This window comes from Schistocerca americana, chromosome X (genome assembly GCF_021461395.2).
Source record: "Schistocerca americana isolate TAMUIC-IGC-003095 chromosome X, iqSchAmer2.1, whole genome shotgun sequence".
Taxonomy (NCBI): domain Eukaryota; kingdom Metazoa; phylum Arthropoda; class Insecta; order Orthoptera; family Acrididae; genus Schistocerca; species Schistocerca americana.
In genome coordinates this window covers 372,403,239-372,412,483 of record NC_060130.1, presented here as the reverse complement: position 1 = coordinate 372,412,483, position 9,245 = coordinate 372,403,239, and the positions used below count along the sequence as shown (strand labels likewise).

The following is a 9,245-nucleotide window of genomic DNA, read 5'->3' as shown; positions in this document are numbered from 1 at the left end:
GCGCGACCGCTACGGTCGCAGGTTCGAATCCTGCCTCGGGCATGGATGTGTGTGATGTCCTTAGGTTAGTTAGGTTTAAGTAGTTCTAAGTTCTAGGGGACTGATGACCTCAGAAGTTAAGTCCCATAGTGCTCAGAGCCATTTGAACCATTTGAACCAAAATTATCATGTATAGCACGCCTCATGCCGCGAGACATGTTGGCAGTGAAGGAATAGGTAGAATCTCTTGGATTCGTTGCCAAACACCCTATGCGATGCGCCTAAGCTTCATTTCATGCATTCTTTATTCCTGCAGCTTTCCAATTACCTTATCATTTCTGAATAGCTGCTGTATCTCAAATAATTTACGATCAGCCTTATTTACTCATACCTAGGCGTCATCTTGCGATTCTTTCCTTCCTCCATCCCTGTCTTGATAACTGTCTTCAAAAAGTCTCATGTTTTAGTATATGCCCAACCATTCTATATCTTTAATTATTCGTGCTCTTGATTTGTATTCTTGTCGTTGATTCATTGGCCGATATCGTCATTATCTACTCGATTAACATACCTGAACTCCAATAGTCTTTTACAACAGCAAAGCCGCACGGGGTCGCCGTGCGTTCTAAGGCGCCTTGCCACGGTTCGCGCGGCTACCCCCGTCGGAGGTTCGAGTCCTCTCTTGGCCATGGTTGTGTGTCTGTTGTCTTTAACGTAAGTTAGTTTAAGTTAGATTAAGTAATGTGTAAGCCTAGGGACCGATGACCTCAGCAGTTTCGTACCATAAATTTCCAATTCACAACAGCAAATGTCAAAGGATTATAATGGTTTCGTTTGTCTTCCCCTGTTGGTGTTTCTCATTCTTATAAACCTACGCTGCAAAAATAGCTTTCCATGAGTCATTTTCTGTTCTCGAGGCTTACGTTTTTATACTATGGGCTGTTTCATTCTATAGAAACTCCTTTTGCCTTGTGCAATCCCTGCTACTATGTCTTTCTTCCACCTTCCTTCTTTATCTATCCTGCTTCTGAGAGAGCAAAGTTCATCCACCTCTTCCAGCGTCCTTTGACCAAGTTTAACAATATGCCATCCAGCACGCCCACTAGCTGTGCACACCACAATATTATGTTTATATACAGCCGTCTACTAGCACACGTTCCATTTCATTATGCAGCTGACTCATTTCCTGTTCGGTTTCGCCAAATGAGGCTGTGTTGTGAGTCGTGCGTGGGTAGCTCAGTCGATGATCCCTTGCCCGCAAAAGGAAAAGTCACAGGTTCGAGTCCCGACCCGACACACAGTTTTAATCTGCCACGAAGTTTGAAATCTGACGCAGAGTGAAAATCCGTTGTGCAAACGATCCCCCAGCCTGTGGCTAAGCCATGTCTCCGCAATATCCTTTCTTCCAGGAATGCTGGTTCTCCAAGACATGCAGGATAAATTCTGTGAATAATGCTATCGGGGCGGGTCGGGAGTCGTGCTCGGGTAGTTCAGTCGGTGAGCGCCTGTTCGCGAAAGGCAAAGGTCCGAAGTTCGAGTCCATATCCCTCTGACAGTTTTGTGAAGATTATTCTTATTTTCAGAACTGATTTCATGAACAGAGATGTTGGTTCAAGAAAGAGATATATTATTTATGACAAGGTTCAGTAATTAATAAATATACGGGGAAGTAGTGGTCAGTATCCCCGGTTCCTTGAATAGGCCTCTACAGGACGTTCTTAAGTTCACATCACAAATGATTCGTTATTACACGCTTTTGGACTCGAGAACTTTAGTTTGGCTTGATGAGTTACCCCAAAAATGATTCCTCATGACATAATCGAGTGAAGGTAGGCGAAGTGTGCTATCTTTAACTTAATATCAGCTATATCTGACTGCATCCGTATTTCGAATAAGTATTTGTTTAGGATCTTCAGCTTTTCTGTGGCATGTTTTTCCCAAAGGTACTCCATTGCCGAGCCGAGGCAATGACTACCTCTATTGACTTCACGGACTGAGTTCTACGCTCAGGCATAGACGTAGTGGGGCTACCAGTTCGCGTTACAATTTCCAGTATGAAATTTTCGTGCAGACGTCTAAAACGACAAATATTGTACATTTCACGCAGATTACATAAGAGGTGTAGAGGAATTTAGCAAAGAAAACTGAAATTATAAAAACTCTTCAGCAGTGTTAAACATAACTCAAATCCTAGACACTTGCTTAAAAAATTGTTTAATTTTCGAGCTTATATGAAATGTGCAGTCTTGGAACTTGATCTAATATAAGAAATATAATTTTTTATGTCACGTGGCATAGGAAAATACAACATTTAGAAAGAAAAACTAAAAAGGAAAAGACGCCCTACTCATAACTCTGCATTTATTTGCAAAGTTTAAGGAACTTACGTCTGCTGTTATTTACAAGGAGATTTTTCTTTATTTTAGTACAGTTATTTGTGAAAATTTTTCTAAAAATGTGACATATTTTGACATGATTTGTTTCACATCTTTAGCACAAATGCACGTTTCTGAAAATCATGAATAGTCAACTGTCATTCCAGAAGTTATTTATACACTTCGCTATCATTTGTCCTGGTTAAGAAAAAACATTCAAAGTCATCAAATCTAGGTATTTGAAACAATTTGTATCCTTCAAGTACAATTTGAAATACGAGATCGGGTGGTTGCTTTAGGGCACTTCTGCACTGATTAACTCATATTTACTCAATCTCACCGTTTTCCAGTTTGCAGCAAACTTATTAGCAGTAACAGTAAGTGCTTTAGATTTATCACGCCAACTTACGAATTTTAATAAATGTTGTGATACATAATCTGCAATACATAAAAACGCACTTACATCATTCTGAGAGGTTTCTGTTTTATTTGCATGTTCATGAACATGCTCTAAATAGCTAACATGCAGTTGTTCATCTGGTTTTTCTACAGAACTCAGTGTCTCTTACATAGAAGTCCCCAAACAATGCAGCTCTCATTTTCGGAACACGCATTATTTTCAGTTTCTTTTCGGTGTCTATGACTTTCGGAACTGAACTGTCGTAGCATGCACCGCGCATTTGTCTCTAGTGACCAAACCTACTCTCTAAAGGATTCATATGAAACTTACCTAATAACAAATGTCTGCAGCCCAGAAGAGTGCTGAAAACGTATTCATTTCAGTTCACTACTGTACCCGACAATGGTGATGGTAACTTGCTCAGTTTATCCCTTTTCTGAACGATGAAAGATCTTTAAGTATTTAAGCTATCAGTGAAACTTTAGATATATCATGAAAACAGGGAAATATAAACGCTTGTTCCTCATCACACGGATTTAACCAGTTATTATGTTTACTATTAAATAGATGAGTAGGGTCAACAAACAAAACTATTTTCTCTGTCTGAGTAAATGGATTATCTTAGAAGTTCGTTATAATATCGTCATAAAGAACTTAAAATAAATTACGGTTGATTCCGCTGCCGTTACTTATCAGTAATAAAATAGTGCATCTCACACCCTTTGATACCGTAATGAGCTTAAAAGTAAGATCTATCAGCCTAACTGCAAGCAATTTCTTTAGAGGAAAACGAGCAATCGCATCATCATTGTCGGCAAATGACGATGTCAGCATATACGCCTAAATTTTGGTAGCAGTTTCACTGCTTTCTAAAATTCCCTCTAGACGCCAACCTCTGCACGTAACTTTTGGCAAAATACATATCATGTAAAAAGACGTTCACAGTTTTCTTATGTAAATTTTAAGTCACTAATGCTCTGAACTATTGTTGTTGTTGTGGTCTTCAGTCCTGAGACTGGTTTGATGCAGCTCTCCATGCTAATCTATCCTGTGCAAGCTCCTTCATCTCCCAGTACCTACTGCAACCTACATCCTTCTGAATCTGCTTAGTGTATTCATCTCTTGGTCTCCCTCTATGATTTTTACCCTCCACACTGCCCTCCAATGCTAAATTTGTGATACCTTGATGCCTCAGGACATGTCCTACCAACCGATCCCTTCTTCTAGTCAAGTTGTGCCACAAACTTCTCTTCTACCCAATCCTATTCAATACCTCCTCATTAGTTACGTGATCTACCCACCTAATCTTCAACATTCTTCCGTAGCACCACATTTCAAAAGCTTCTATTCTCTTCTTGTCCAAACTATTTATTGTCCATGTTTCACTTCCATACATGGCTACACTCCATACAAATTCTTTCAGAAACGACTTCCTGACACTTAAATCTATACTCGATGTTAACAAATTTCTCTTCTTCAGAAACGCTTTCCTTGCCATTGCCAGTCTACATTTTTTATCCTCTCTACTTCGACCATCATCAGTTATTTTGCTCCCCAAATAGCAAAACTCCTTTACTACTTTAAGTGTCTCATTTCATAATCTAATTCCCTCAGCATCACTCGATTTAATTCGACTACATTCCATTATCCTCGTTTTGCTTTTGTTGATGTTCATCTTATATCCTCCTTACAAGACACTGTCCATTCCGTTCAACTGCTCTTCCAAGTCCTTTGCTGTCTCTGACAGAATTACAATGTCATCGGCGAACCTCAAAGTTTTTATTTCTTCTCCCTGGATTTTAATTCCTACCCCAAATTTTTCTTTTGTTTCCTTCACTGCTTGCTCAATATACAGATTGATTAACTGAACTAATGAGGATGAAATATCGTTCAATTTGACCTTAATATTCACACAGTCACTATTCTAAAAGCTACTCGTACGACAAAGCAGGTTCTCTAGTGTGGAGTATTGGGTGCAAAGTAGATTATTACTTATTATCCACATGTAGTTGCTGGAAGCCACCTTACAGTTATTCAAACACACGTCTACACTGAAATCTCTTAACTTTTTATGATACATAACACAATTGGGATGTCTTTGAAACAAAGTCTTTAAAATGACATGAAATCATAGGTAATCTTATAGGAAAAGGTATTTAAATGTAATTCTTTAACTCTATTCGTTAAATCATCAATATAGATTTCGTCCTGTTTGTACCTTACACTAAAATTTAGTTCTTCTTGATACAAAATCTTTTTATCTCATTCCTCTGGCGATTTTCTTTCAGTAGAAAGATGACCAGACATATAGGACGGTTGTCTAGGAAACAAAGAACGAACAGCAACCGGCGTAAACTTGACAATTGTCCTATGAAGTGTTATCTGCTCTCTTCGTTTTATCTTCAGTGCCTATGTTCTTCTACAGTGCGAAATACAGCACTAGTCCCAGGTGTGAGCCAACGGCCTTGCCGCAGTGGTACACCGGTTCCCATCAGATCACCGAAGTTAAGCGCTGTCGGGCTGGGCTAGTACTTGGATGGGTGACCATCCGATCTGCCTAGCGCTGTTGGCAAGCGGGGTGCACTCAGCCCTTGAGAGGCAAACTGAGGAGCTACTTGATTGAGAAGTAGCGGCTCCGGTCTCGTAAACTGACATACGACCTCATACCCCTCCATATAAGCATCCAGTGACGCCTGTGGGCTGAGGATGACACGGCTGCCGGTCGGTACCGTTGGGCCTTCCAAGGCCTGTTCGGACGGAGTTTAGCTAGTCCCAGGTGTTAAATTTGCAAGAGGAACTCCTCGCAACCCCTCAGTCTGCATGTTTTGGAAATGAAAATATTGAAATCTTTCCTTCTATAATGTATAGTAAAACCTGCTACGCAGCATGTACGTCCCGTTTCAAACGCCTAGGACAACTAATACATTGATATATCTTTTTCGACAGCAAGAAAAACATGTTAGACACAGTTAAGGAAAAACTGCTTGTGCTGACTGTGCTTACGTACCCAAAATCTCCCTCATTTTATCGACTGTTTCCTAATATGAAGACACAAAAATCTTAAAACGAATGGAATTCGTTCGTTAAAAGCTTACACAAATACACCACTAACAGCAAATCTTTCGAAATCACAGCTGTCTGCACAAAAGTACCAATGGGAGAAACGTCAGCATTATTAAAGAACAACAGCAAAAACAAGGGAACATAACAGATGCATATGTGGAAGAACTTTCGGGCTGATGTAGTAAATAGCTTACTAATTAGAATGCAGAGTACTGTAGCACCAAACTCTAAAATCGGGAAAATTTTGTACTTACGTACAAAAGCATACTTTTCCAATGTTCTGTGTTTTATAGAGTGTCGAGAGCCAATATATCATTTTACATTCTCTTTCTGTAAGTGCATATTAATAAACACGCTGGTTCATTCCTTTATTCTTTTTTTCCTCAGGCTCCATTCAGGATGATTTGTTCGTGACGGAGAATGGAAGACAACAGCAATGACGTGAGTACTATTTAAATTAATACTGTTGAATTAGGAAATGGTTGCGGACTATACGTAATTGAAAGGAACTTAATGCTACTTGGTTCTACAAACAATAACTCCAGTGCTTCCACTTTCGCTATCCTTCGACGACCGGTGTGAGAGCAGCAGGACGACCTTCTGTGATGGAACAGCTACAATGCGGGAGCTTCATTAGGAAAAAAAATTGTTCAGATAGCGGAGCAGTGGTCTTATTTTATGTTTTCCATAGTTTTCGTAAATGATTCCAGGAGCGTTCGGTATTCTGCTTTAACCTTGTTAGTACCCACAAACCAACGTACGGAAAATGACAGTGACATACTGCCAATATTAATAATTTACACAATGTTCCAGTCGTGTATGAGAGAGGGAAATATACTGTCTATAAATTTCGAAGGATTTTAACGGCTGTCATCCCTAATGCAAGTCCAAGGGCTTGGCGGAGGGAAGCACATGTACCTCGCATTAAGGCGTGTGTCCATAAGCACGAAACTTCCGCAAGTAAATTCTCCAAGTACTCGTATTTACAGAGGTGTTTACATTAGAACAAACACTTGCACAAATTTACTTCTGCAAGTTGGCCGGCCGCGGTGGCCGTGCGGTTCTAGGCGCTGCAGTCCGGAACCGTGGGGCTGCTACGGTCGCAGGATCGAATCTTGCCTCGGGCATGGATGTGTATGATGTCCTTAGGTTAGTTAGGTTTAAGTAGTTCTAAGTTCTCGGTGACTGATGGCCTAAGATGTTAAGTCCCATAGTGCTCAGAGCCAACTTCTGCAAGTTGAATGGGCAAGCCAACTTCAGGAACTTGCTGCAAGAACTTGCAGACGTGTTTCCATTAGAATAGCGTCGCGGGACAGGAAAGTGGAAGTTTACAATGTCGTGCTTTAAACTCTGATCAACTCCTACTATTGTTACATTATTACTGTTATTTTCTTGTCGAATGGGCCGATTGAGGATCGTGTGCCAATTTCAACTTCTTATTCCGATACTCTTTCATCTGTTCACTAAGTTTCTTCTTCCTGTCTTCTGTCCAGTTCAGAACAACTTTTATTCACTCTCTTACCCTGGAATCTTTCAATATTCAGTACTTTTTCCCTAAACACTACTGTCAGGCATTTCTTCTGTTTTTATGTTATTATTTTCTAAATGGATTAAACTTGTTTTTGACTGTTTGTTCCACAAATATTTTAAGATCATTTTGATTAATCCACTGTCTTGTATTCGATATAAATGTCCAAAAAATAAAAGTATACTTTATTCATTGCTTCTGGTATTATCTTTCCTATGTTTCAATGCAGTTCATCATTATTATGTAATTTCCAACTTACTATAATTTTCCATGGTCCTGATATTTTCGTAATAATTCACCTGTCTAGTATTTCTAATTTAATTGCATTATAGTTTAATTCTAGACATTCGGTTGCATATGCTGTATTTTAATGCCTTGTTTTTGCATTTTTACAAGGGATTTTTTATTGTAATACCTTTTATTACACGCGCAAACGTAGTTGACACTCGGTGCGGTGGCTGATGGGAGCGACCGTAAAGGCATTTCCCATTTACAGTCTCTCGCATCAGCCACCGCGCCGAGTGTCAACTTTTGTTTGCGCGAGTGATAGGTATACCAAAAAATGGTTCAAATGGCTCTGAGCACTATGGGACTTAACATCTATGGTCATCAGTCCCCTAGAACTTAGAACTACTTAAACCTAACTAACCTAAGGACATCACACACAATCATGGCCGAGGCAGGATTCGAACCTGCGACCGTAGCGGTCACGCTGTTCCAGATTGAAGCGCGTAGAGCCGCTCGGCCACCCCGGAAGGCTGCACAGTTTCGATCAGGGTTGTGAATAAATAGACTGTAATGACATATGATCGCGAATTGTGCTTCATTCTGTCTTTCTGCATTAACACAGTCGAAAAAACAAAGTATGTTTCTCATATAAATTACAACCATAAAGGTTTCAGTTGTTTGAAATTATCGTCATTCTGTGCAATAAACTGCGAACAACGCTGCCCAGAAGAGTGACTAACAGTAGCTGCATTTCATGAGACAGTTTGACTGCTAGTCGCGTTAATATTTCTCATGCCTTCCTGTGTCCATAGCATTAATCAACGTGCCACACAGATAATTCTGGAATTGAAAGAGTGTAAAAATTACTGCGGAATGCTCTGAATGTGAGCAGTCTTGTTTTTATAATTATACAGGTTGTTTAAGGTAAGCCGTTTTGCTCTATAACTTACAATGTAATAAACGAAAGGTAGGTTTATTTAGATATGTAAATATAAGAAACGTTAATTTTTTTCAGAGCTACGAAGAAAATTTGTACAGTTATTTTCCAGACAGTTATAGCAACGAGATATATATTTTTTTAATACAACATGTTCCACTTGTCGCAGCTATCGTGGATTTTCCGTTGCCCAATTGTGTATATTAGGCCGGTTTGCGTTACCGCTGTTGGTGAATGACGCTTCTTAGCTAAATAGAACGCGTGCAAAAAATCTGTCATCGTCCCCTAATTTCTCTTGTACCCAGTGGCAGAACTGTACACGACGTTCAAAGTCGACGCCATGCAATCAAAATGGTTCAAATGGATCTGAGCACTATGGGACTTAACATCTATGGTCATCAGTCCCCTAGAACGTAGAACTACTTAAACCTAACTAACCTAAGGACAGCACACAACACCCAGCCATCACGAGGCAGAGAAAATCCCTGACCCCGCCGGGAATCGAACCCGGGAACCCGGGCGTGGGAAGCGAGAACGCTACCGCACGACCACGAGATGCGGGCTAGGTATACCATACACCCTTCCCATTTTATGTATCCGTTCCTCTACAGCAGCGTCCTCCAAATCATTTTCTTGGTTTATCTAATCAAGAAAATTAATTTTTTAACCTTTACAATTTGACCAATTTCTATTTTCAGAAATTTCGGTGCACTTTAAATGTTCGCAGATTTTTTT

General features: G+C 39.9%; 1 pseudogene; it reads left to right on the top strand.

Annotated features, from left to right (window-relative positions):
- Positions 1-5,209: 5,209 nt before the first annotated feature.
- On the top strand, positions 5,210-5,326 carry LOC124557035 (annotated as a pseudogene).
- The last annotated feature ends 3,919 nt before the right edge of the window (positions 5,327-9,245 follow it).